Genomic DNA, 16447 nt, shown 5'->3' on the forward strand with positions numbered 1-16447 from the left:
GCCAGAACCAAACTCCTCAAATCTGAACGGCACGCTTATAGTGACTTTGCCATTTTTATAAGAACAGCATGCACTTTCATCCAGAACAGTGACATTTGGTGCAGTGGAATTTCTGATGATGGTCAGAACCGAACTCCTCAAATCTGAACGGCATACTTATAGTGACTTTGGTATTTTTATAAGAACAGCATGCACTTTCGTCCAGAACAGTGACATTTGGTGCAGTGGAACTGCTGATGATGGCCAGAACCAAACTCCTCAAACCTGAACGGCACACTCATAGTGACTTTGGTATTTTTGTAAGAAAAGCATGCATTTAAGTTCAGAACAGTGACATTTATTTAGTTATGTTTGTTAAGCATATGTTTTGAAGTCAAAGTTTGTCTAGCTTCGATTTCTTATAATATAATCGGATTCATGAGGAATTGAGGAAACTCCTCAAACCTTAACGTTATACGTATATTCATTTGTGTTTCCATCTAATAATTAAAGCATTAAAAGCAGTTTTAAAAAATACTTACACATTTCTACATAATCCAACATTCGCAAGTAGCTTTCACCAGAACCCGAAAGGCGACGGTTTTTTTTTTCTTAAAAATTATTTTGGTTCGACTTTGTTTATTAAGCTCATATTAAGCGTGGCACGTGTATGAACATTGACCACCGTTATTATTTCCTTACATATTTTTGGAAATGCATGCCACGTGATATCACGAAAAAAACAACTTTCCTAGAAAAAAAAAATGTCAAGATCCAAACAGCCACTCCAGAAATCGGAAAAAATAGGTGCTTTCCGTTAGAACATGTCAAAATGTAAATTATAAAACATGTTTTTAGGGTTCCGTACCAAAAATGTACAAAAGGAACTCTTATGGTGCCGCTCTGTCCGTCTGTCACATTACTAAATATCTCGAGAACTAATTATGCTATCGATTTGAAATTTGGAATATTTGGTTGGCACAAAAGTAATGAGACACTTTGTTTACGTTTTATATTTTTTATTATTATTACAATACAAAAAGCTTACTCGATGATGTATCATTAGCATCTAAATATGACTTCTTGCCAACGATCCGGCAAAGTTTGGATGCCTTTCGCCCAGAACTCTGATGGCTGTGCCTCGAAAAAGTTGTTCAACTCCACCTGTACATCATGGAAATCATTGAATTGTTTACCCCGCAAATGTCGTTTCAGGGCTCTAAACAAATGAAAGTCTCATGGTGCGAGGTCTGGAGAATAAGGTGGGTGGGGTATCGTCTCCCAGCCCAAGTTCTGCAGCTGTTGGCGAACGGTAGATGCGACATGAGGTCGAGCGTTATCATGTAGTAAAATTACAGTGGCTCGTCTTCGTCGTTTTTTCTTGATAGCAGAAAATAGTTCGGTGAGCTGTGTTGAATACTTGTTAGCGTTTACAGTTTCATTGTGTAATAGTTCATGAAACAGCATGCCTTGCGAGTCCCAGAAACAACAAAGCAAAACTTTTAAGCGGTTCTTTTGACTCAGCTTCGGTTGAGTTGGTGGCGTTTCTTCTCGAGGCAGCCAAAAAGCACGACGTGTATCGTTCTCATAATAAATCCATGATTCATCTCCCGTAACCAGATCAGTCAAAAACTCTTTACGTCGGGGTCGCAGCAAAAGTGATTGACAGATGGCGACACGGACTGCACGACTGGCGTCTGTAAGGATGTGCGGTACCCATCGAGCCAAAATTTTTCGATACCCAAGCTCATGCAGACGGTATTCCACAGCGTGGTGACTGCAGTTAAGTGCTTCCGCTAATTCACGAGTAGTAGCATCAGGATTCGACTGTAGTTCGCGGCGTAAATCGTCATCATTGAATGCAGGTGGTCGCCCTGAGCGTGACTGACTTTCAAGGGTCCTGACTCCTGATTTAAAACGGTCAAACCATCTTTACACCGTGGCATGGCTTGTACTTCCAGCGCCTAATGCAGTGTTGATATTGTCAGCCGCAGCCCGCGCACTGTGGCCTAACAAGTACTCGTATAAGTAAAGTGTTCGAACTTGTCGCTCGTCCATTTTATTTCAATCTAACTAAACCAATCACGAGGGCGGCTGTATATACCCTCACATTAGAAGTACCTAGAATATTCTACAACATACTAGAATATTGTGACAGAACAAGCATTTGATTCGTGGTCTTGTTCTTGTTTTTTTTTTTTCTTAAATAAGACTTACATTGTTAAGGCAACTGGAGACTTCTTTGCTCGACCCTTGGAAAGCATTCATCCAACGTTATTTCACTGGATACTTAAATTAATTCACTGTGGTATTTGTCCGCATGTTTTATCATATTATCTCACATAAAATTCACTATTATTTAATGAAAAACAGGTTGGAAAAGCTTATTTACCAACAAGCTACGTTCACATGGACGGAATACTGACACTGACAGTTGTCAACTGAGTGGCGTTCCAATATTGCATCTTGGTTTCAAATACAGGTCAGGAAAGTTGACAATGATTAATTTTGAAACATAATGTCTGAAAAATATTTAGAATTCAATATTTAATGTAACATTTAGAAAGAGATCTGATATTTTGCCTCAAATTTGATTTAGAAAACTGGTAAAAACCTTTGATAAAGTAATATTTGCATATTTATATATACCACGATATAAAATGTTTCATTACGTAGTAAGAATCAATAAAATATATCTCCATTTATCTTTAAAACACGTGCAAGCATGCAGGTGTTACTACTGATAGGTAAACGATTATTTGCTGAGAGAACATGGACGTTAAAAGTATAGGGTGTACGGCTTAGTAAACAAAGCTGTCTGCAAAACGTCTGCAGTCCGCGTTATGTCTGTAAAACGTCTGTAGTGTGTCTGCAAAACGTCTGCAGTCCGCGTTATGTCTGTAAAACGTCTGTAGTGTGTCTGCAAAACGTCTGCAGTCCGCGTTACGTCTGTATTGTGTCTGTAAAACGTCTGCAGTCCGCATTATGTCTAAAATAGATACTATAAAAGGGTCGAATCGAGTCGACACGCGTTATTCTTCAAATATTAACGAGACTAACAGTGTCCCTGGCTATCGTGTATTATACTGGTGAGTGAAGTTATTCTGCTATTGTTTCTCTGTTTGTATTTACTTGGAAATTATTCTAAGTGATTGTAAACTTTGAAATTGTGTCTCTGTTCGGTTGTGCGGAGACAATATCTTCGTACAGTTGAACTTAGGCCTGTAGTGGAATTGCTTTACTGCCAATTACTTTGTGGGTTTATTTCAAGTGTAGAGTTACTTGTAGTTTAACGTGTATAGTGAAGTTTCTACGCTGTGATTTCCTAAGTGTCATTAAGCAATACAAAGACTGGGTCGATGTATGGCTGGGATTTGGGAAAGCATCTGTGTTTGATTTTATAGGAAGTGATTCTTGTAAAGTTAAGCCCAGATCATAGTAATTAAAGGAAATTTCACTTGTCGGTTTATTTATTTGATTTTGCAAAGAGTTTTGTTAGTAAAATTGAACTTAGTTTTCTATGGGGATGTTTTGCTATTTTATTAAGCCAGGTCATTGCTTGGGCAGACAGTTTGCCCGACTAAGCGCTTCTTACCTAACGGTGCCAAAAAGGAGCGGTTAGGTCTTTTGTTCCAAGTCTGAGGAGGCTTGGCGTCTTTTTTATACTTACAAAAGGCGAACATTCCTCCCTGGTCTCAAGGTCCAGCTGCTAGATGGAAGTAAGGACTTTCACGATTGACGAAAGACATTAGGAGTAATCCTTGCTCACTGAAGTCAGCAGTAATTGAGGCTAGGTCTTGTATTATATATATTTATTTACTCGGTGCTCTGGTTCGCGATGGTGCTGGTTGCTGGGGGATTTCAGTTGTGATTGATCCATACCTAAACGACAAAGTTTTGATCGCAGCTGGGTCTTCTCAGGTGACTGGTGTTAATGTGACCTAGAATACTGGATATATACACAGATAGGGCGATCTACTCTCTGCTACCTAGTCTGCGGATGCAGATGGGGGGATCTGACCGACACAAGCCTATAGGTTGCCTATCTCAGCTTCGCTGGCTGAACTGTACAGTTCTAGTAGGGATACACTTGCGCATATTCTGAACACAAGATCTATGGTAAGTGATGGTCTGTGTTTCAGATATGCTAGAGTAGGGAAAACGATAGGATTAGGGTAGCGTCACACACTATTTCTATGAAAGTAGGGTTCTTTTATGATTGGTCTTAAACTATAATTGGTCAATGTGTATTTATATGGTTAAAATGGACTTTAAATGTGGTGTTTACTATCTTAAAATATGTGGTAAAATTGGTAATTCATAAAATCTGTAATTAATAATTGTGGTAGCAATTTCTGATCTTTTGGTGTAGCTACGGGACGCTAAGTGTTGCTAACTGGTTCTTTAAGGTAAATTCTATTCAAGTTGGTTAGGGAAACAAACTATTCTTTGGAATAAAAAGCATAGGTTTGTTATAGGGTCCAGTGGCATGCGAGCGCCGTCCACTGATGGAAAGTCAAAAGCTTATAGGAGTTAGTAGACTTACTTGTTCTCATAAAGGTTAGCGACTACTCGGTGTTTCGTTAAAACATTAGAAAGATCGAGAAGTTATGGTCTATTCTCAGTATTGGGGAAAAGGGGGTTTAGCTAGAGAAAAGAAACAAAACAAAACAGGGGCTTAGTTCGTAGATAGATAGCCCTTCTGGCTTACTTGCTTAGGTTCCCGATAAAGTGGTTTGGTCGGGTCAGGGGTCCCATACCGCATCGCAAGCCCTTGCCCAAGCCGGGACCACTAATAAGGCGTAGCGGATGATTACAAAAATATTTTAAATATTCATATCATAAGTGCTGCAATAAACTAGTTCAAAAACCAAAATATTTACCTTACATCATTATTCTTATTATAACTTCCTATTTCTGTAACGTTTTAAATTATATTATGCTCTGATAACTGGTTATTTATATTTTCAAACTAAAAAATAACTAGAGTTCAAAATATAGTCGTTACTCATTAAATGATTTGGGTTATCACGGTTCACTTCGAAGGGTTCTACATACTCGCACTAGACGATGACGAAAGCCAAATTTACGGGGTATATTTAAAGGGAGGTTAACCATACTGTTGGTTAGTCAAGTAAGTAAGTAAATAAGTGAGTGAACGAGGGGTTAGTTACAATATTATCGAAAACAATTAACTTAAGAAAGGAAATGTATAGAGTTTTGTAGAGTGTGTCATTACTTTTGTGCCAACCCAATAGTTATGAACATTGTTAACCTCTACAAATTAAAAGTATTATTTTTTAAATTAATTAAAATTAATTACAGAAAATGGCCAAAATGAAAGGGGGGCAACTGTACCTATATGTCAAGTTACTAGGTACAAGTGAAATTTAAAAGAATTAGAAAATAAAAAAATTAGAAAGAGCTCAAATTGTGCATATGATAACTATTTTTTATTTATATTTTTTTTTGTAGTGGTGAAAAAATTATTATGATGGAGAATGTAAAAAAATCCCCCCCCCCCCCCTTATCTCCGAAGTTTACCAAAAAATTATGAAAATTTCATAAAACATTGGTTTTAATATTACCTGTCCTTATCTCTCTTGAAGTTTACCGATTTTTCGGATCCGGAAAAATTATGAAAATTTCATAAAACATTGGTTTTAATATTACAGGAAATAAAATAAAAATAAAATTGTGTCTAGACGCCGTTTTATAGGGGCGTCTATCCGTAACCACAGCCAATAAATACATCCATACGAAATTGCAGATGTACTGAACTGAACTTATGTGCAAAATGTCATTTGATATTTGCCAGTCGCTTTTCAGTGAAGCTCTAAGGCTGGCAGCGTATCTCCAATCCTTCTGGTGTTTTGTGTGTCCATAGGCGGGAGTGATCGCTTACTATCAGGCGACCTGTCTGCTAGTTTACCTCCTATCTTATTAAATACAAAAAAATGGATCTGGATTCAGCTTATAAAATTAAAATAATTACGTATATAATTATATTAATTACTTCCATGATCTCTAATTCATCATTAAAATTTATAGAAAATTAATAATTTATCGTTATTCCTGCGGGATGCATCCAATTAGAAACGAAAGCAGTTTTAAAAACAATGATTTACTGTTCATTTTATTTAGTTTGTTAACATATAGTTTTATGGATTCATCGCATCGCATGGCGTAATGTACCAAACCTAACCTGGAGTATTTGAATTAAATAAATGTGAATAAACATTTTAGGCGACAAAATACAGGAAATAATTCATCAATTTTATTCGAAAATTCTTTCTGGCGTGAATAGACACCCATATTTAACGGATCCGTATTATCCGTTTTATCCGGATCCTATGAGACCTCGGATCCGGATTTCAAATTCAACGGATATCTGGATAATTCGGATATCCGGATATCCGGATCTCAAACCCTAACTCTTGCGGATACTTTAAATGAATACGAGATTTTATGTAAAAAAATCTCTTTCAAATAAGGTAAAAACTGTCGAAATCGCTTAATATTATAAAGAATTATCCCTGAAAAACCAACATACCAAATTAGCGAATTCACCGAGAGTTGGCCTACTTATACATCTAGTTAAGGCTTTAAAGTTATATAAGAAACATGAGATTATTTTAACAATTGAAAGTTTGTACGGATACGGAACCCTCGGTGGGCGAGCCTGACTCGCACTTGGCCGTTTTTTTTTCTCTCAATTTCGAGGTACACTGAGAAAAAATACAACCAGTTTTCATGTTCGTTCAACAAGTTTTTTGGTTAAAATAGCGCCTACGTGCTCTTTGGTTCAAACAACAAGCTACTTGGTCATTTCTCAAAATTTTGCCACCCCCACCTGTCAGTACGTTTATGTTAGATTTTTTTTTTAGTATACAATATATTCATAAATAAATTATCAATACATATTAAAAGACAGTTTTACATAGAGGCCTGATGCTTTGAAATCGATTTATTTTATATTAATGAAATAAATAATAATTGTAACAAAGTTTTGTCGTTCACCTGCCGTGTCCCAACGCGGAGTACTCATGTTTCGAGTTGTTAAAAGTACACAAATTATTAACTTTACTTACCTTTATTGCTGTATTTTATTTGCATATATCCTTAACTTTTAAAACTAGAGTATCTGATAATAATATTACACTTATGTTCCAAGTTATTTGGCTTTAAAGTTTGTCCACGGCCGTTTTTGTCGTTGACCTGTCGAGACAAACTCGCAAGCACTGTGCGATCCCTACTCCACCTCTGCCGCCCCACCCCGCATGAATCGAAGCCGCCAGTATCGGCCATCACCTGCAAGCAACGGCATGTGCTCACTACGCCTTGATTAGAAAATAGAAATTTTTAATTACCTCAAACGGGAGTTTGTAACGGGTAAGTAGTCGTTATTCTGTCAATCATAAACTGGTTATTGTTTGAGATAATGCATTAACTGTAACATATGTTTCGTATTTTGTTGCTTATTTTTAGGCACCTAAATATTAAGTTCGTTTGGCAAATACTTTTTGAGTTTTGGCGAAATAACTGGCATTTTGTCGGTCACCTGCGCATCGTTCACCTGGCTAAAATAGGCAAGTGAACGACATTTTGGGACAGGGTTATGACAATAATGATAAATTTACCAATCGTAATAATACTTTTTTACACCTTCAGTATTTGTTTTGTGCGTTAAATGAGAAAAGTATTACTGTTATATCGGTTTAGGCTGCATTTCTCAAAGGATTGTTGCTTTTTTGTGGTGTGTGTCCTTCACCTGTGCGATAAAGCCAGGTGAACGACTCAGTGACAGGAAACCGACAAGTCGATCACTTGTCATAAGCCAGATGAACCATTACGAGGGGCGATCAATCGGATCAATAAGTAATGATAATGAGTATTAAAACATAATCTAGAATATGAGTATTATGATAATAATAATAATGAGTATCCTTATATTTTTATAATTAAAAGTAACTCTTCTGTGATTTATTTACATATTTTAATTTTTTCATTTGTTTTTTGCCCTCTTTAAAAAATGAAATATTAATTATACTAATTATAGTCTAAATACCGTGTAAGTAAGCAAGTGATTGCTTGAAGTGAAGTCACTTCATTATACTTCAGAGTAGCTATTATATTATAATTTTATTTAAAGGTTGGGTATAAAATATTAATGACCCCCTTCCTTGAGATTTGGGCGGCGGTTAAAAACTATTATAATGCTGATGGGCAGGTGAATGACGTCCATATCAGGTGAATGACCACTAAACTACAGGTGATCGACTACGGACGCAGGTTAGCGACGCTTGTCGTTAACTTGTCAAATATGTCATACAAATTTGTACTAATTTGTCGTTAACCTGCTGTTGTTGTCGATAACCTGTGTTTATTTATCCTTCACCTGATCATGATGTCGTTCACCTGAATTTTGATCGATTATAACTTCTAAAATAATTAATTGATATCGGTGCCTTTGACATTTTTGAAATGTTTGAGACGCATTTAGGGCTGCCATCTCGAATTTCGCCAAACCCGGACAAAGATACAAGAAAACCCGGACATTTGGCGTAAATCGCATTTTTTCCCCGGACGAGTCAGAATTAATTTAAAAAAAAACATGACCTTTAATTTTCATTCATTTATTTTTTAATTGAAGTGGCACTGAAGCTTTAGTAGTTTCGTGTGTTCTGCCTACCCCTTTATGGGATACAGGTGTGATTGTATATATGTATGTATTTTTTAATTTCACACAATGTGTAATTTGGGCATTATCGCGAGAAGAAACACTGTTTTTCCTACTCAAAATCACGAGCCCTTTCGATCTAGGAAAAAAACCGGAGACAAAAAAGTGGTCACAAAATTTTCTATTATTTTGCGTAATTTCCACTTTGTAACCGCTGTAAAAAGTGTTTGAAAAATGGTAACGAAGTGGAAAAATTAAATTTGGGACGCTTTTTTTTACCTAGTAGGATCGAAAGGGCTCGTGATTCTGAGTAGGAAAAACATTAAATTTACCTCTTTTACAAAAAAAATTAAAAAGTTTTTGAATCTTGAAGGAAAATGTTAAAAAATACCGTTCTCCCCTCGCCCCCTTATCTCCGAAAAAAATTGTGAAAATTTTACGAAACATTGGCTTCATGCTATATTACAGGAAAAAGTTAATCGAGTGTGTATCTTGGAGTCTGTTTTTTAATTGACAAAAAACTTTTCAATTTCAACTTTTAATTTTACCACCCTTGCATATAGATAATATACTTCCATATCATATTTCAAAAGTATACGAGATTTTACCTAAAACATTATCTTTCAAATAAAGTAAAAACTGTCGAAATCGGTTAACATTATAAAGAATTATCCCTGAAAAGCCATCGTACAATACAGGTCGCGTAAATTAGTTAAAGAATTCACCGAGAGATGGCACTATACTATACACAATAATGCTCATTAGTACTTATACTTCTAGTCAAGTCATTAGTTTTAACCAGTGAAAGTTTGTACGAAAACGGAACCCTCGGTGGGCGAGTCCGAGTCGCACTTGGCCGGGTTTTTATTATGTAAACAGATATTAGTTAATCAGTCAACTTAAATTCTCTGATAAATACCTAAATTCAATGAGGTGCACGTTACGTGGTTACGTGAAAAGTGTCCGGGTTTTCCCCGGACACTTCTTGTGTAGGTCCTAAATTAAAAGTTGCTCACAAAGATATAGGAAAAAGGTTGCTCAGTATGGCCTGTATAATCACCCCTTAAATGATTGCAGGGTAGTATAACAAACAGTCTGTATTTTCTTATACCGAACTCTCATTTTATTAACCGACTTCAAAAAAAACCGGCCAAGTGCGAGTCGGACTCGCCCACCGAGGGTTCCGTACCTACAAAACTATTAGGTACTTTTACGTTACTCACATAAGTCTAAAGACTGGGCTAGGCTAGAAGTATAGGTTCTCTAATGAGCATAATTGTGTTTAGCGCCACCTCTCGACGAATTCGCGAACTAATTAGCACAGCTTGCGTGAGGTCTTTTATAATGTTAACCAAATTCAACATTTTTTATTTTATTTTAAAGTAGGTGTTTTATGTAAAATTTTGTAGCTATAAATTTTAACACCTTTATTCATAAACGTACACTAAAGTTATCCAGCCGATAAAGTTCGTTTATCCCTTTCTATCACACCAATACGTCGGAAAGGGACAACCGAACTTTATCGGCTTGATAACTTAGTGTACGTTTATGAATAACGGGGTGAGTATTACCGTACTGTAAAAATGTAATATATAGTTGTATACGGATTAATGAATTTAATATAGATAGGTAATTATTGATATGTGGCAAAACGAAGGAAATTGTTTACACCTTCGCAATAAGTATCTAATGATATTTTTTTAATTTACCATGTTACTTCACGTACCTACTTAGGTACTTATTTTAAAAACTCTGAAAATGTCTATTGAGTTTCTGTCGCAGACCACCATGTGGCTTCTGCATATTCTGCGCTTTGATAGAGTTGCCATAGTAGGTATGTATACCTATATTGTATAATAGGCAATAAGAGGCAAAAAACATATTGTGCTAAAATATTTAAAATACCTACAGTCATTTCCGAAACGTGTGAATTCATGTCAATACTTTCTTTTATCAGTATTACACGGAGTAGGTAAACGTTTCGTGGCAGCGGCAGCGCACACTGCAGAGAGCGCACGTGGACACCGGCGCGGCGCCACAGAATATATAATAGCACAAGTAAAGAAGGCCCACTGCTTTGATGTTTCCGAAATGCCGCCTTTTTAAATACCTACAACATTCTTACAAAGAAACGAGCCGCACGTGCGCGGCGTCCGGTGATAGGGTTACCAATGGATCCAAACGAATTAATACTCACATTAAATGTTATATTATTATATTCAAGTCTTGAGTACTTTCTAGGTATATACGCTGTATTTATATATTTTTGTTCAAGGTTCCAACATCACAAGCCTTATTGAACTTTTCCGTGGGACTTAATCAGTAGTAGATCTGTATAAGAATATCTTTTGGTATTTATTTTATTCAATATGTCTATTTAATTTAGTATTATTAGCCATTTCACCCGCGGACATCGCTTAAAAAACCTCGCGACGTAAAGTAACAATAGAAAGTGCGAACGTGCATTCCGTGAGAATGTGCGCCACCCCTGAGTAAGCCGCGAACTCGCGGCCACAGCTCGCGGCCGCCAGGATATACTTGTAGTGCGGCGATAGGATAGCGGAGTGAGCCGCCCCTGGCGGCGCCAGCGGACGCGTCTGTGTGCGTGAGCTAGGTATGCATACAACTACAACTGCTGTAGGCACCGCCCCCCTCAGCGCGTCCTCTGCGGCGCGGCGATAATCACCTAGCCCTAAGGCCCTGGTTTCTCTGGCCCGTCACACGCGCCCGGCGGCGTTTGGAATGTTTGGATGTGAGCCGCATGTGCCGCTGTACCACACGCTGTCGGTCGCGGGTGCGTGGGTTTTCTGACCCTTGGTCACCCGTCGTCGGCGACGGAACTCAGAAGCTCTGGTAGACTGATTTTTGAACTGTTGTGTTGTGCTCTGATCAAAATGAATGCAAAAATACTTACATTGTAATTCTTAGAGGAAGAAGATTATACGCGACTTAATCCGTTTCCATATAAATATTGATATTACCCAAAAAAAGAGACAGTCAAACGATATTTTTGTATGAAACCGGCAAAAAGAAAGTGAAATTTTTAACTTGGTACTCAAACACTTTCATTGTAGTAAAGAAAAATTTACATCATATATTCGATTAAGTATATCGAAAACAGATCACAGAAGTACAATTCATCCATTGAATTACTATGTACTAACATACTAGAAATTACACCCCAAACAAAGTCTGTGCTCCGGCCGGCAGCGCGCGGCGCATGCGTGGGGAGGTACCGTGTCATAGAGTAAGACTTGACCAATGACCACCTAGACGCGACACTCTTAGTGTAGACCTTTTTTATACTTTTTGTAAAATACTAACCCCCTTATTCATAAACGCACACTAAAGTTATCAAGCCGATAAAGTTCGTTTGTCCCTTTTCGGCGTATTGGTGTGATAGAAAGGGACAAACGAACTTTATCGGCTTGATAACTTTAGTGAACGTTTATGAATAAGGGGGTAAGTAGTTTAATTTTAGCACTATCATACATTGTGCTATGTTTAAGTTCTACTAAGTGAAACAAAAATACATTATTGATTTTTTTCATATACCTACTTTAATTGCCCTTGAAGAAAATCATAGGTTATTATTGTATGAAAATATCGATTACAACTCGTGTTAGAACTGTGTAGTATTCATAAGTATAACGTGAAATAAATTTAACATTTCTCTTTTATATTAATATATAAAAATATATTATATTCTGTTTGTAATCAAACAGAATATAATCACAATTACTATACTTCATTACCTACATGTCAAGTCTGTGCGATTATGATGCGATTAATCAATGATTTCGTTCAACAACTCATGAGCGCCTGAACGACTGTGATGGCAAAGTTAACTTTTCGCACTTACAAGACTTTACGTATATATCTCGGAAACGATAAGAGATAGAGCAAAATGGACTTCAGATTTGGGCTGTCGTTGCCACAAATTCTATGTTTTCGTCAACAGAGACCTTTTTTTGGACCGATTTGAACAAAATTTTGCTCAGTCCACTTACAAACGGTCTTAAGCGCCTCCTTTTTAGTAGGAACTTAAGTCATTTTGGCAAATGAAAAAAAAAATTGAACAATTTCTAAAAAGAAAAAGACAGAAATGAATTTCTTTCTACTTGTCCATCACGCTTACAAAATTTTAAGACGTTTAGTAACTGCTTGCAGCGTCAGTGAGTGAAAATCTTAATTTGAGTTTTTTTCTCGTAAGTCCGACTTACGCTTGACTGTAGATTTCTAATAGGTTTTCCTGTAATCTACAGGTAGAGGGCTATCTCGTGTATTTTTTTGAAAATTTTACGCTAAGTAGTTTCGGAGATAAGGGGGGGAATGGTCATTTTTTGTCTATTTTCTTAAATTACTCCTAAAGTACAAAAATTAAAAATTAAAAAAAAATATATTTCAAATGCTCATAAAATGCTCTTTCATTTGATATATAACACAATATAGTTTTAATAACTTTGATTTTTAATTTTCAAGTTTACCCCCCAAAAGTGACCCCTATGATTAAATTTCATTTAATTAAATTACATTTCCGTCTTTGGGCCACAGGTTTACATATGTGTACCAAATTTCAAGTAAATCGGTCCAGTAGTTTCGGAGAAATCGGCTGTAACAGAGGGACAGACAGACACACGAGTGATCCTATAAGGGTTCCGTTTTTCCTCTTTGAGGTACGGAACCCTAAAAAGGAGGAGGTTCTCAATTCGACTGAATGTTTTTTTTTTTTTGTATGTATGTTACTCGATATCTCCGAGAATCATTGACCGATTTTCAAAATTTTTTTTTTTATCGGTCAGGTATAACCCCGAGATGGTCCCATTGGCACGAAGTCGGGGTCTGATGGTGGGATCTTAGAGAAATCGAGGGAAATCTTCAAATGTTATAGGCACATGTAATGTTTTAGTGTATTTTTCAAAGGTACACCAGTATTTACGCCTGATGGTAATAATTTTTTGTGGCTGAGCTGATGATGGAAGGTCAACTCCTCAATGGTTAGGAGTTAAAGGATAATTCTTTCACTACGTACATATATTCGGACTGATACATATAACATCAATAGGAACCACTAAAAATCAACAAATAAACTTTTTAACAAAAAATAAAACCGCCTTAAAAAATAAGCGCGTTACAAAACACGGAGAAACTAAAAAGCAAAAAATAATAAACCTTTGAATTCAGCCAGCCTGCGTATGGTTGAGTGGGGCAAACAGAAAATAGCAAGGCGACGAACAGGTCTGGTTCAAAGGTTTATTATTTTTTGCTTTTTAGTTTCTCCGTGTTTTGTAACGCGCTTATTTTTGAAGGCGGTTTTATTTTTTGTTAAAAAGTTTATGGGCTTTCTTATATTTCCGTAAACTCTCACGTGCAACCTCAGGCATTATTTATGCAACATGAATACTCTCGGGAGGCCAGATCTCGTTATATAATGCGACTTTTTTCACAACGATCTGGATCTAGGTCTCACGTTGAAAGGTTATCTGAGGTCACACGAGGGGTTAGACCGATTGAGGAAAGTAGAGATGGGAATAACCTTTAACAACAGACGGGAGTAATCGTAATGAAAGCGCTTATGGGTTTGATGTGTGATATGACGAGAGTGGCTACCAAGAGTACAAAATATTTTATTCGATTATATACCTACCTATAGATATATGAATATGTACCTAGGTACATACTTCTCGCACGTTATATGGAGATAGTGAACAGCGCCCTCAAACGATTAATTACAGTATACATTGAATCGATTGATCTCACTTTCGAGTAACTTAATCTGAAGTCACGGTAACCACGGTTTTATTTGTGTTGTTTATTGTTTTTACTTACCATACACTGTGTTTTTATTGAATTCCGTTAACTTCGGCATATAGTTAGGTCCATTACAGTAAAAAGAAAGGCATAATAGTTAGTTTTCTTAAACTCGTATATTTTTCTAAAAAACCATACTCCTGCGACAGATGTTAACTTCAATTGCTGTTAAGGTACGGGCTTTACAATTAACTCACGCTAAGTAAGTTTCAAAACTATGACATGTCAATAGCATATCGAACACACCAAGCCCGTTTTTTAACCCGTGTTTTTCAGAAAAAAGTTACGAATTGAAAAAAACTAACTATGCTATTCTGTTTTCTATAATGAACCTAACTAAATGCCGAAGTTAACGGAATTAAACAAAAGCACGGTGCATGTATATTATATTTAGTAACACCATAATGTGACAACGTGTTTTTAATTATTATTTGCGCTATTAATGATATCGTCGTTTTATTAAACGTTACCTATTAATTTCAATGTAAACAATAACAGTTCTGAAAAACCGCGTGCACTTATTTACCTAGAAACCCAATGTATTCTCCTAAATAAGTAAGTTTATCTTGGATTAATTGAAAAGAAATAGACTTACCTATTGAAAAAAGTACACCAACAACATGGCTTTAGTAATCTTTGCTATAGGTACTTTTAGAATATGTACATTTAGAAAATGGACAGCGGCCCAAACGGTTACTTACAAAAAAAAATAGGTACATTTTCAATGACGTTTACGTTACAGAGAGACTGAAGCTGTGATTGAATTTACTTTTCGCGCCGAGTCATCGCTTTTACTCACCGGTATTGGATCACGTTGCGCGGCATGCGTACGCGCATGTGCTGTCTGCTATTACTTCCCAAAATATATACATAGGTACTCACCCGCCTCACATGGGATCACGTGTTCGCTTGTACGCGATCACGTGTTCACAAATATTATACTTATGAGCAATTTGTATTGGTGGAGAAAATGTCCAAAGTTCTCAAATGTCCATTGTCCAAGCCTTATAATAGACTAAGGGCCCAGAGCCGCCAGACCATCCTCAACAATTATTAACAAGGATATTATGAATCTTTGGTATAATATAGAGTTAGTATCGACGTTTGATGTCTGCATATTTTATAGTTCGGTCCGACGGCTATTTCTTTGTGTTGACGGTGAAAAAAGTGCTAACTTTCCTTAACACTCAATGACATTTTAAAGACCTCAAGGCTGATTTTACTCAGTTTCAGTTAACTGACAAATATTAGAAAAATACACACAAAAAAGTTCAAAACGATTTTCCTAGAAAGTCTTTATAAAGTTCTACTTTTGTGATTTTTTTCATATTTTTTGAACATATGGTTCTAAAGTTAGAGGGGGGGGGACGCACTTTTTTTTCCTTTAGGAGCGATTATTTCCGAAAATATTAATATTATCAAAAAACGATCTTAGTAAACCCTTATTCATTTTTAAATACCTATCCAACAATATATCACACGTTGGGGTTCGAATGAAATAAAAAAATCAGCCCCCACTTTACATGTATGGGGGGTACCCTAATAAAACATTTTTTCCCATTTTTTATTTTTGCACTTTGTCGGCGTGATTGGTATACATATTGGTACCAAATTTCAGCTTTCTAGTGCTAACGGTTACTGAGATTATCCGCGGACGGACGGACGGACGGACGGACGGACGGACGGACGGACGGACGGACGGACGGACGGACGGACGGACGGACGGACGGACGGACGGACAGACAGACATGGCGAAACTATAAGGGTTCCTAGTTGACTACGGAACCCTAAAAAGGGGAATTCAAAATCTGAAAACTGCGATTTGTCAATGTAACCCTCGTGTTAACCCTCCATTTTTGTTGGTGCAAGTGGCCCTTACAAGTATTTTGCATCTTTCAACCAACTGACAGATTGAATTTATGTTACCTATAGACAATTCAAATAGATTCAATACCTACTTAATTGAAATAGGTTATT

Source organism: Leguminivora glycinivorella, chromosome 1, assembly GCF_023078275.1.
Source record: "Leguminivora glycinivorella isolate SPB_JAAS2020 chromosome 1, LegGlyc_1.1, whole genome shotgun sequence".
NCBI lineage: Eukaryota > Metazoa > Arthropoda > Insecta > Lepidoptera > Tortricidae > Leguminivora > Leguminivora glycinivorella.